This window comes from Protopterus annectens, chromosome 7.part0, assembly GCF_019279795.1.
Source record: "Protopterus annectens isolate FY-2018-M chromosome 7.part0, PAN1.0, whole genome shotgun sequence".
Classification (NCBI taxonomy): Eukaryota; Metazoa; Chordata; order Ceratodontiformes; family Protopteridae; genus Protopterus; species Protopterus annectens.
In genome coordinates this window covers 289,216,544-289,229,460 of record NC_056739.1, presented here as the reverse complement: position 1 = coordinate 289,229,460, position 12,917 = coordinate 289,216,544, and the positions used below count along the sequence as shown (strand labels likewise).

Below are 12,917 nucleotides of genomic sequence, written 5' to 3'. Positions count from 1 at the left end.
GGGAGCAAGATCTACTACACCACACAAACTCATTCCTGAGACAAGGGAGAAGCTTCACCCTGACACTGAGGAATTGGGAGTGCTGTTACTACACATTTCTGAGGTAGCATTGTAACTTCCTCATGTGTGGAGTCTGGAAAGTGGGATCATGAGGATGCAAGAGGCCATGTAACCCAAGCCTCTGAGGAACTTCCTGATAGTGAAGTGGTTCCTGTGAAGAAGTTTAAGGAAATATTGTGCTTGGTTACTTTCTCTGGCGGAAGGCAAGATTTTTAAAAAGAGGAGTCCAACAAAGCCCATAGAAACATAATCCTGTTTGTGGGGATGGTCTGAGACTTCTGGAGATTGACTAGGTAGGGATAAATCTGAATGCCCTTTGATCTGCAGAAAGCTGCCACTAGAGCCAGGCACTTCATGAATACCCTGGGTGTAGTAGATAAGTCAAAGAGCAGAGCACATCTGCTCTGAAATGCAAGAACCTCCTGTGAATATTTTTTCCTATGAGAATTTAGAGGTATGCATCTTTTAGAGCTAGGTTAACCATGTAGGTATGGGGGAACTCATGGGCAACCGTTTTTGAATGGTTAGCACTTTGAAGTTTGGTACCAGCATGAATCTGTTGAGCTTTGACAAATCTAAGATAGGTGTCCAGGTGCTTTTTCTGGGACTCAAAAGAACCTTGAGTAAAATCCCTTAACCTCTAATTTTCTGTGTACTGATTCCACAAAACCTTGGGTAAACAGTAGCTGAATTTATGTGGTCTCTGTCTTTTGATTTGGGGTAATATCTGTAAAGCCTGAGTGAGTTGTAGATTGCTTGCACTGAAGTTTGTAGCCTCTTTTTATGATCTTTAATACTCACTGATCCCTGGCAATCTGTCTCCAAATTTTTAAGACAGCTGTCACCCTAGTCTGGGAAGGGGAGGATAGGGAGTTTGGGGAGGGACTTGAGGGAGGGGGAACAGGGAGAATCATAGGTGAGTCATGATTGCTCCTTACTGGGACCCTGCTGACAGCATCCTGTAGACCTATTAGAGTCAGCTTGCTGTGGTTTTGGCTACTAGTGCTGCCGTTTGATTACTGTTCCTTCTAGGGTTCCCATGTCTTGGTTTAGACTGGGAGGCCAGAAAGGACCAATGTTTGGTAGGATAGTTTCGGCTGAAATAAGGTGGTTGGACCTGAAGACAGTACTTGATAGTTTACATTGACTTGACCTTATCCTCTTTCTTTTTAAGTACTACTTCAGCCTTAGGACCAAAAAGGTAGTCTTTGACAAAGGGAGCATCAAACAGACTTAACTTTATGTGTTCAGGGAAGGATTGTTTCTCAGCCAGGTATGTCTTCTAATAACTTGCAAATTAGGCACTGTCATTGAATCCCCCACTAACACAAATGTTCTCCAGGAGGGGCTGACACAAACAGATAACTGACGTCAGAGCCATGGATTTAAACTAAATGCCAAAAAGTATATAATAGTATACTTCAGGAAATCATCCACCCCTGATAACTATCATATTGACAACACACCCATTAGTATTGGTCCAGTAGTCAGGGACTTGGGGACACACATAGATAGTAATCTAGCCTTTGACCATCATGTGTCTACAGTAGTGAGGAAATCATACTACATTGTGCAACCTATAAACAAAGGTATGGCATCTAGGTCCAAGGAAGTCATTGTTCCACTGTATTCATCATTCATCAGGCCATTCATTGAGTACAATGCTACCTTGGTATTTACCTCACCAGGCATCTCCACAACTGGGACATCCACAGAAGATCCTCACTAAAAGAATACAAGGGCATAAGTAACATGCCCTGTGCATACTGCCTCAAGGACCTATCCCTGTATTCTGTCTCCTACAGGCTGTTGAGGGGAGATCTATGCCTGGCATACAAAGCATTGTCAGACCACACTTTGACTGACCTCCTCTATATCTGCAAAATGAACAGCACCAGAATTACCCATTCTAAAGACTTAAACCTTGCCTGTGATATAAATAGGACCTGCTGGAGAGACAGGTATGTATTGCAGAGACTACACCTTCTCTGGAACAAGCTCCCTATCCATGTGAAGCAGAGTTTCCCTAACCTAATTCAAGTGTAACTTGAACAACTGAATGGGGAACAAGAAATCCATCCCTGGTTTGTCACCTATGACTTTAACTGACATGGTTCATCTCACAGGCCACTGTTTGCAAATGTTTCACCTCCCAAGACCCTGCTTACACTTATCAAGGGTATGAGAAATTGTCAGATATCTAGAATGTATGGCTAGGTTAAAAAGGCCATTTTTGGTTGTTAGCAAAGTAAACACCTATGAACTGATTGTGCAGCTGCCTTGCTAGATGCTTCCAGAGCATGATAGCCACAGTGCAGGAAGTCTTTAGCAACTTGAAAATGGGAGCTGCACATGTCTAGCAGTTCCTTAGAGAGGGCCTTATTTTCACTCCCCACCAATTTTTGACTCATTTGGTTAAACAGGATATCCTGATACTTAACCATATGGCTTTGGCAATTTAGGGCCCTCATAGCCAGGGTATCATAGGTGTAAACCTTGTTCCCAAACCTGTCCAAGGCTCTACTTTCTTTGTCCATTGGCAGGGTTTTTAGAGGTGCTAGCTTTGGCTTCCTTAGGATCCTAAGTCACTAGTTTAGGATCCACTACAGGGTTATTAAAAAGGTGCCTATGGGAATCCAGCCCTCTGTAAAATCTGTTTGGCTTCCGAGGAGCAGGTGGAAGGGAATCTGACTGCAAGGAAGAGTCCAACAAGACAGTGTCCACTACTTCTAAGACTGGAAGAATGGCAAGAGGTTTATGCTCAGGAAGTTTTAGCAAGTCTCTTACTGTCATCTTCTGAGCTTCCCATTTGAAGTGGTATCTCAGAGTGTGCTGGTTCTCACCAAAAGTTATGTTATTGGGGTGAAGCTGAAGCTATGTTCTTGTCAGAGTCTGAATAGGAACAAATAGACAAACCTCCCTCAAAGCTGGACTGTTTATTGTTTTCCTCTGAATTAAAAAAATCTGAAGACTCCTAGGGGGAGATGTCCCTTTTTCTTTTACCAGGAGAAGATTCAGGAGCAGAACCAGGGGGAGGCTAGTAATCAAATCCTCAGCCAGCTTAACCAGGTCTTGCTGATACACCTGAGTTTGGGAGTGGAAGCCAGTAGGCCTAGGCTGGGGCAAGCTGGATGGAGCCTTTTTATGTGAGGCCTTAGGCATGGGCCTATGGATGGTGTCAGCACGAGGGCTGGGGTGCAGAGATGTGGCCATATCCCAAGAATGGTGAACCAAGGTGATCTCCTGCTGATGGGAGACTCTGCCCTTCCCTTTAACAGATGGAAAATAAATGGTCATCGGAAGCTGGAACCTGCAAAGTTGCTCCGGACCCAACCAAAGAGCTAAGTCCTTCAGCGTCTTCAGAGAGGGACGAAGTGGCATGTTGGACTCTGAACGGGTATTGATAGAGGCCTGTGCCACAATCTCAGTCATCAGTGGGGACTGCAAAACATTTCATCTTCTTCAATGATGACAAGCCTGGATAGACTGGCAAATGGTGAAAGAGTGCTGTCCATATGCTTCAGACGCTTCTTAGACCTAGGGAGATTAACCTTTGCCCAAATGGAGAACAACATGGTACGTGAAGGTCCTAGCAACTCACTAAGGTGTTTAGCTAGACTCTCAGTGCTATACTTGATCATCCTACTGTTAAAGTGAGCACAGAATTGACAGGTCCATAATGTTCTAGGTAAAAACAAGCTAGACAAAAGGAGTGAAAGTCCCAGTATGGTATCTGCCTGCCACAGCGGAGACAATTATTAACTTTCTCTGATATTTATCAAAAAACATATGAAAAGTTCCCCTACAGGATGTTTAGCTTTAGACATCTTATTTCTTTGATGCAGACTGACTGATGCACTGATTAGCACTCTGCTTCAGGCTCCATTGGCAAAAAAGGACTGAAGTTATGGCACCAGCTGACTCCCTTTATACTTGGATGTCTTGATGTTGGTCAGGGCATCTGCTGGCTCCTGGAAAGGGAGGAAATTTTCTGGTAGTCAGGCCAGCCTAGGGCTTGTATGGCAGGAGATCCCATCAGTTAGGACTGCAATGGTGAAACACGGTAAGAACATCAATGGTTCTACAGACTTGGCTGTTATCTCTAAAGATATTACTCAAGATGTTCTTGGACATTTTTTGCCCTTTATGTATAGTCATTTCTTCTGTGACCTTCTGCCCTTCAATAGTATTCTGTATGCTGATATAGTAATTACTAGAAGGTAAAAAAATCACAAAATGTATGTAGAAGTCTACAGCAATGTTGAAAGAATCCAGATATGGGTATTCAGCAGCAAGCATAGAATAAATATTAAAAAAAAAAAAAAAAAAAACTGCAACTATACTTTTCAGAATATAATTATTGCTAAGAAACTACTGACGCTAGATCCTGAAGGCGGACCACCACACCAGACAAATTAACAACACTATGTTGTCATACTCCATGATGAGCAATTGTCATTTCATCCGTGTATAGAAATACAAACTGAAAAAGTATGGAATCAATTAAAAGTAGCTTACATGTTTTGTCACCTAACCACTTATGAAGCTGGGCAGGCCAAAGCCATAAATGTACTTCTCTCAAGAATTGAATATGGTCTTCATATCATCTTGTTCCTTTCATCTTTCAACACATACGAGTCACTAAGAACAAAATATTAAGATTTACTGTTTTTCATCATTAAATGAATAACATCATAGCACATTGAAGAAAACAAAATGGTTACCAGTGAAAGTCTGGGTAACCTTTTTATTAAAATTGCTAATGTTTAATCCCTTAAGTGAAAGGTATTGCCATCCTGTACAAAATAAGTTAAAATTAAAGCAGTTGAATTAGCTGCCAAAGTGATAGACTATCTGATCTGTTTGGCCACCCTTTTCCCTTGTTGAGACCCAAAAAAGCTTCCTGTAAAATTGCTTCTGCATTGTAGAATAGCATCCTGTATTTGATCAGATAACTAGAAACTTTAAAAGCACTTTAAGAAAACTCTGAAATCATCACTATCCAAAGAAATTAAATGAAACTGTTTTAATAACAGGGTCCTTATTATAACCACGAAAGTTTGAACAATCGAACGGCTAAAAAGCTGAATATTCAGTTGCTAGAAATCAGTTTTACCCCCTGCTAATTATATATACTAACTCCGAGATCGTACTACAATGAGGAAAGGGCAAATTTTTCAATCTTCACTGTACTGTGATCTCAGAAAACGGATCACGAGTAGCTGAATATTTTGCTTTTCAGCCGTTCGATTTTTTAAACTTTCGTGTTCTAATAGGGACCCTAATAACATAGATGGGTACCCTGAAATATAATATACTTGTCAAAGTTTTCTTGTGTTCTGATGGAATAGTTTGCATGTTGTAAATAGTATATCTAGCCATGCAGCTATTCAATATATTTACTCTGTGCTTGCTCCCCCTTTTTTCTTTTACAAAATGTTAATGATATAAGCTTAATACTTGCTGTATAAAGGTGTATATCAATTGCCAACTGTCTATTAAAAACAAGGATTGTAACCCTGATTTTTTTTGAACCCCCCACCTAATGAACAGCAAATCCCTCTTCCCTCACATTCAGGACTCTGCTAAAAAAAACATCCTCCATGAAGAATTTGACTGCACTTTCTTCTCAGTATACCACACCTCCTAAGCACCTCCCTTTCCTCCATCCCTTCTCATCTACTAAAACTATTGTCTTTCAATAATATCGCCCCCTTTTTTCCTGCCCTGCTTGTGGGAGCTTTCCCTTTTCTACAATCTCAGATGATATACAATCTGCAAATATGCACAAAAAGTTTTGCTAATTGTTTACTACAATTTATATCCATCATTTTGGTATATTTTAACAGTAATAATGATATCCTGTTTGTGAAATATTTCACCCAGCCTGTACCTATGAAGTGTCATTTGTGATTGGTATACAAACCTCCCCCCATAACTCTTAACATACAGTCTTCAAAATGTGGAATACTACATATCATAGTATGGAAGAGATGGGCAAAATGTGAAACACAGGAACACTTGATAACACCTTCAACAAGGAAGTTCAAGTCAAGTCAAAGTCAAAGTGAACTTTATTGTCATTTAGACTCCACAAGGGTTACCTAAACAAAATTGTGTGCATCAGGCTCAATAATGAGATGACAATCACACACACACAAATTACATATAGCACATGCAACATACATAACATTAACTTATAAGTTAGACTGTTGTTTTACTATATACTACAATAAATTACTGTGTCTACAGTTTTTAGCAGCTGAGTAATTGATTATTGCACATTTATTTATTGCACACTTATTTTCTGATATGTTAGATTATCTAGCAGATAAATATTGCACTTGACTAACATTGTAAACAGATAACTATGAGTGAGCATCTCATAATTTCTATTGCACCATAATGGTTTGACCAACACAAGACCTTGTTAATGACTAACATTCCTGAGATTGCTTCCAGAGTTCAAGAACCTAATCGCCTGTGGGAAGAAACTGTTCCTGAACCTGGTTGTTGTACAATGCACACTGCGGCATCATCTGCCAGATGACAAGCTTATAAACAGATCATAGGCAGGGTGTGTAGGATCACCGGCTATTTTCCTATCTCTGTTGTAGCAAGGTGTCGTAATAGACCATGTATCTCTGGGAAGTTGGAGCATGTTATTCTTTCAGTGACCTTCATGACCCTCTGTAGGGCTTTTCAATCTGCAACTGAACAACCTCCGTACCACACCGTGAAGTTGCTCATTAGGATGCTTTTTATGACACCCCTCTAGAAGGTGATAAAGATTGAGGGTGGTAGATTAGCTTTCCTTAACCTCAGCAGATAATGCAGGTGTTGGGGGCTTTTGACTATGTGACTGGTGTTTAGTGACCAAGATATGTCCTCCGCAATGTGGACTCCTAGGAATTTTGTGGTACTTATTATTTCCACCCTCTCTCCCTTAATCATGAGTGGAGAGTGAGCTGAATGGGTTCTCCTGAAGTCTATTATGATCTCCTTGGTTTTGGTAATGTTGAGATTAAGGTTGTACCTAGCACACCAGTCAATCAGTCAAGTTCACAACATGGTTAATAGTTGTAATAGGTATGAAGAAATGACTCATTATTTACAATGATCATTTGTTAAGAAAAATATATATCTGTGAAAAGGTAGCAGACCTCTTCAATTTGGAATAGTGGAACATAAAATTGTAAGCGTTCAAAATGGAATGTTCCTTGTAATATGGTAAGTTGAAAACTGTCTGCTCTGATAAATACATAAACCTGTCTCATTTTTTATTTACTTTAGTTGCATTTATTAATATTACATCATAATACTACTAAATGTCACTTTTGTATCATAGGTAAGTACTAGGCTATCTGCCCGAGGGCATCTGTAAGTCTAGCCAGAATGTGTTGGCTTTCACCACCCCCTTAGATTAGTTCCCTGTGCCTCTGTCCAGCAGAGCCATTAGTTCCCTGTGCCTCTGTCCAGCAGAGCCACTGCAGTGATCCCTGGGGTAAATTTTCTGTTTCCCATCCACTCGTCAAGGTTTCTCTTGAAGAGTGTTAGTGAGGGGCTCTGCCTAATGTAGATTGGAATCCTGTTCCAAAGCATGGGGAGTCTCTGGGACAGGAATCTATTCCTCCAGAATGTCCTATTTATCATTGTGGTGATGTTTAGATCCCTAGAGCGTGTGGCTCTTGGGGATTTGTTTTTTTTAGGTGGAGCATGTTCATCAATTCTGGATTGGACATGGCCTTTTATGTCAGGCAGAGATCACGTCTGAGTAAGTGGTGTGCAACTGAGTACAGCTGGAGTTTCTTCAGTCGGGCTGCATAGGGCATCTGTTTGAGGCCAGTAATCCTCTTGGTGAGGTACTTCTGTGGTCTTTCCAGCTGTTGCAAGTGTCTTGTAAGATACATCCAAAATGGGGTGTTGTACTCTATAATGGGTCTGATGAGTGATGAGTAGAGGGGCACAATAACCTCTTTTGTTCTAGATGTGAACCCTTTTGTGATTAGGTGGGCCACATAGAAGGATTTTCTAACCACCTTGGCAATATGATTATCAAAGGAGAGATTACTATCTACTTGGGTCCCCAGGTGCCTTATTACATTTTCTGTATTTAGGGGACTACCACGTATGTGGTAGTTTGTGGGTACTTTGTTTTTTCCAAAGGGGATGACTATGCACTTTTTGGCATTTAGCTTGAGGCCATGATTTTGGCACCAGGTATCCGTCTCAGTGAGACCCTTCTGGAGGATGTCTTTATCAGCTGGAGAATCAATTATAGCCACCAGTTTGCAGTCGTCTGAGAACTTGGTCAGCCATAGACCTCCTGTGTTTGCCTGTACCTCTGAGAAGTATTATATCAAACAGGAGGGGTCACAGAACTGAGCCCTGGGGTATGCCACTTGTAACCGGTTTAGAGTCGGACCTAGAGCCTGCAACTCTCACCATGTGGGTTCTATCCATGAGCCAAATGGCAATCCATCTCATGATGTAGGGGTTTATGTTCAGGCTGGTGAGCTTGTCTATAATATCCAGAATGGGGAATGGTGTCAAAAGCCTTTGTGAGGTCTAGCTAGGTTGTGTGGACCTCCTTTCCCTCATCTAAAGCCTTGGTAGCTGTCTCAAAGAAGTCCACCAGGTTTAGGAGGCATGATCTGCCCTAAACAAAGCCAAACTGGGTAGGCTGCAGTGTTTGGAGGTTCCCAATGTCTCTGTTAATGAGTTCCATGATGATGCTCTCCATAGCTTTGCAGACCAGGCTAGTCAGGCTTATAGGCGATAGTTCCTGGGGTCCGTTGTGGCTCCACCTTTGTGGAGCAGGATAACTGTTGCTGTGCACCACTCTATGGGTATGTAGCCTGTAGAGAGGCTGAGTTTGAACAGTGTGTTTAGGTGAGGGGTTAGTTCATTTTGGAGTTCGTGTAAGACACAGCCTGGGACACTGTCCAGTCCCATTGAAGCTGTGTTTTTGGCTTTGGATAGGGCTGTTTTAACCTGTGTGTCAGTGATTTCCGGCACTCTACATTCTTCTGGTATGGTTATGGGCCCTTTAGAGGGGTGAGAGGGGGGTGAAGTTTGCACTAAATCTGTCTGCCAGAATGTTGGCAATGTCAGGCAGTTCAGTATATTTTGTGCCATTCTGCACTAACTCAGAGCATATCTGAGAGTTTCCACTTAGGTTCTTGACATAGCTAAAGAATGCTTTGTGGTTATCTTTGGAGTCCTTGGCAATTTTTCTTGGATGATTTTATGAGGGATCGTAGTTTCTTGCTGATACTGATCAGGGATGTCTTTCCTTCTTAGGATTTTACTCTTTTCTGTACAAGTTTCCTCCTTCTATTGTATAGCTTGTTTATGGCAGGGGTCCACCAGACTGGTTTCCTTTTCTTGGAGGAGTGAGTCTTGGTTAGCTTGGGATAGCATTATCCATGCATTCTTGCAGGTGCTCATAGAATACCTTTGTAAGGGATTCAACAGCTTGGACAGCATTGTCCTTTAGCATGGGGGCTGTGAACCTTTCCACCTTGGTCTTAAGTAACGTGAAGTTTGCTTTTTAAAAGTTTTTCACGGTGGTTTCATTGATTGGGGGTGAGGGCGAAATGTGGATATCCAGAGTGATTAGTCTATGGTCTGATCTAACCAGCGAGGGATTGACCTCCGGAGTAGAACACCGGTTGCCCATGTTGGTGATGACCGGGTCCAATATGTTGTCACCTCTGGTGGGGTGTTGACCAGTTGATCCAGGTCATTCAAGTTTATGAATTCTAGGAAGCGTTGGGCAAGAGAGTTAGTACTTGAGTAGTTCTCCCAGTTAATGTTTGGGTAATTGAAATCACCCAATATTAGGGCATTTGGTAGGACCTTCATATTTTCCACTGTCTCCAGAAATGCAGAATGGGGGTTCTGGGTTATGGTGGGTGATCTGTAGCAAGCTACAATTTGAATTGCAGTTTTTCCCATTGTTAGTTGCACATGGATGATCTCTGAGGCACTGTGGTGCGCCACTAACCTGGAGGTGTGGGTATCCTTGATGAATATGGATACACCCCCGCCTTTTGTGTTTAGGTCCAGGTTCTGTGGCCAACAAGTATGGTATTATAGCCTGGTGGTACTGGGGTGCTCATACTCAATGTATTGCCTTTGACACTTTTACCTGATTTGTGACTGAAGGGAGTCCTTGGGTCATCACACTCACCCATCAGTTGCTATACACAAGAACAGAAGACACTATTTGCATATTGGGAATATGCCAAGACAAAAGCTGGTAGTTCAATAGCACAAGCATCCATATAGCATCTGTAATGTCACATGCTGTACTCTTGCCACACATCACCTGCCAGTCTTTACAGTTAATGTGCAGGGTGGCATACTCAGTAGGAAAGCTGCAATGATCACATATGCAGCTTCAACAGTCGATGCCCAGGATAATGGGCCAAGGTCTAGTATGCTGCATGGAAGCTGATGACTTATGATGATAGCGTAGCTCTGCAGAAGTTGAGAAAGTGATGAATTGTTTATAAAGTAGGTGGGCAAAGGTAGAGCTATTATCATGAATAATTTTTATTTGCAGTGTTGAATGTGAGAATGCTGTATAAGAGGGCTATGAACATATTTATTGGAGGAAGTGTGTGTAGAAAGACTGCTCTTCTCACTGTATGACTTTATTCATGGGTTGCCTGGTCCAGGATCATAGCATATTTCAATTACCCTGTACTGATCTAAAGGCAGTCAAGTCTGCAGAAGTTTACCCACTTGTCTGTCACTCCGGAAATCTGAGTTTGAAAGTTGTGCCCCATAAAATTATTCTGCCTGACTTTGAAGTAGTTCATCGTGATACGGATGACAGCAAATCTATACTATGTCTGGTAAAGGGAGATATAAAAAGAAACTCAATATAAGAAGCTTATGTACACTAGTGATGGTAGGCCCTGAATTTTCCTCAGGGACTTAATTTTTAATAGCTGCACAACTGAAACTAAGTCAACAGTTACTGCCACAAGCTGGTAGCAGGAGAATTGTACATGGCTACTAAAGGAGAGAATGATTGAAGTATAAACATTTTTATGTGATTGTATATTGGGAGACTGTGACCATATTTGTAAAATATATGTGAATCTAATTTGATTTTGCCTTTTGCTTTTTCACCACATAAAATATTTTGGCATATTTCACATTTGTTTAATGTAGCTGACTTATCTCATTATCAAACTTTAATCATTTTATGGTCGCCAAAAAGAGAAAATTAAGGGCATTATTTTTCAGTATGATAATAAAAGTTTTAATTGAGAAAGTTATTGTGTCTGTGACTGAAATTACATAATAGTAAAGTGGGGAGAAGACTGCTTGCATTCTGCTTTAATTTCACTGAAGACAACTGGTAGTGCTGATGCAGGGGAGGAAGGGCCTACAGCATGGGCTGACTTGGTTAGCTGTCACCTGTTGTATTTTTCTGTTGTTCATAGTAAACAATGTAATGTGTGTTGCTTTATCCATTGCTAGGTTTGGACTGGACTATCATTGTGAGAAAGTCATGTATTCATTTCCATCATTAACCCAGTAGGGAATGCCACGCCATTCCTGAGAACTACTATGGCAGATACAAGAGCTTTTGTGTTTAAATGGGTTACAAACAAGTCCATACCAGGAGCACTGAGGGTTGTTTAAAAAAAAAAACATCTTGGGGAATGCACAAAATGCAATTCATCCAGGAAGAAAAAGATTTCTGAAGTGTTTTAGGCCTTACCAAAAAAGTGTGAACATTGTCATAGAAGGCTGGAGACAGGCATTATGAAAGGTCATGACTTTAATGATTATGCAAGCCAGAAAAGTTTGATTCAAGATCAAATGATCACTTAAAAAGATCATTCTGATAAGTTCAGGTCCTGCTCTTAATTGTGTAATCTGAATTTGAGAAAATAATTAAAAGATATCAAAGTTCCAAGGGTACTCCAGAAAGTGGTGGACATCTGTGTTTAATGTTGCTCACTGTGATACATAGCAAAATAAAGGTTAGGGGAGTGGCCATTCTGTAGCTTATAACTCAGAGTAACATGATGGGTGTGGCACATCGTGTTGAAAGCATGATTTATAAGATGGGAAGAGGTTTTAAAGAAAATGGTATAAAGTCATAATATACAGAGGAAAGCTAAGGTTTAGGAGAGATGTGATATTCAACTACGCAAAGTGACTGGTTCCTTAAATATTCTGGTCTGAGGTAAAATGCTGGGAAATAAGCCATTGACCTGAAAGCATTTATTCAGAATGTCTATAAAGGGTCTGGCTTTTGTAGGTTATCCATTGATTTTGCCTTGATTCTCTATGTAACAGCTGTTCCAGGTGACTTTGTTGGGCGCAGGTCATGGCTGAAGACTCCATGATACAAGTTGTAAGCAGTTACCAGTTTGGAATATGGGTGTAAATGGAACGTTTCTTGCATAAATGTCCTTTTGGAGAAGTAGAAGGTAAAATGGACTGCTACAGCAGTACTGGGTAGTTTGGGGAAAAGCACTTGAAAAGTACATGCCCTCAGCCCTATGCATTAAGTTTGCTGAGGTTTACGTAGAGTTAATAAAATCAAGTGCCTCATTCTACTAAGGGCATTTGGAATTCACTGGAAGCATAACCAACACACATCATTTGCAAGATACACACATCATGGATATCAGATTCGGCTAGACATGCGTTGATCAACAATGCTGACATTGGACAGTAACTATTGATTTGCAGAGACGTTCTGTTAGTGGTAGAAGAAAGTTAATTTTTATGTATAACACTGACCATCTACAACAGTCTTTTTTTGCCATAGGACACACATCTGGTCTAAATGAAGGATTATTCAGTTAAAGGAAGTCTCTCTC

At 41.0% G+C, this 12,917-nt stretch overlaps 1 protein-coding gene across 2 annotated transcripts in view; it reads right to left on the bottom strand.

Moving 5' to 3' along the window:
* The window catches only part of CNTN2 (contactin 2), a 907,647-nt gene that overhangs the window by 752,035 nt on the left and 142,695 nt on the right, over window positions 1-12,917 (bottom strand). The window contains exon 2 of one of the 2 annotated variants that reach the window (XM_044076798.1): window positions 4,579-4,701. The exons of the other annotated variant lie outside the window; for it this stretch is intronic. The gene's annotated coding sequence lies outside the window, so the exon portion shown is untranslated. The remainder of the gene's footprint in view (window positions 1-4,578; window positions 4,702-12,917) is intronic. 2 annotated transcript variants of the gene reach the window in all.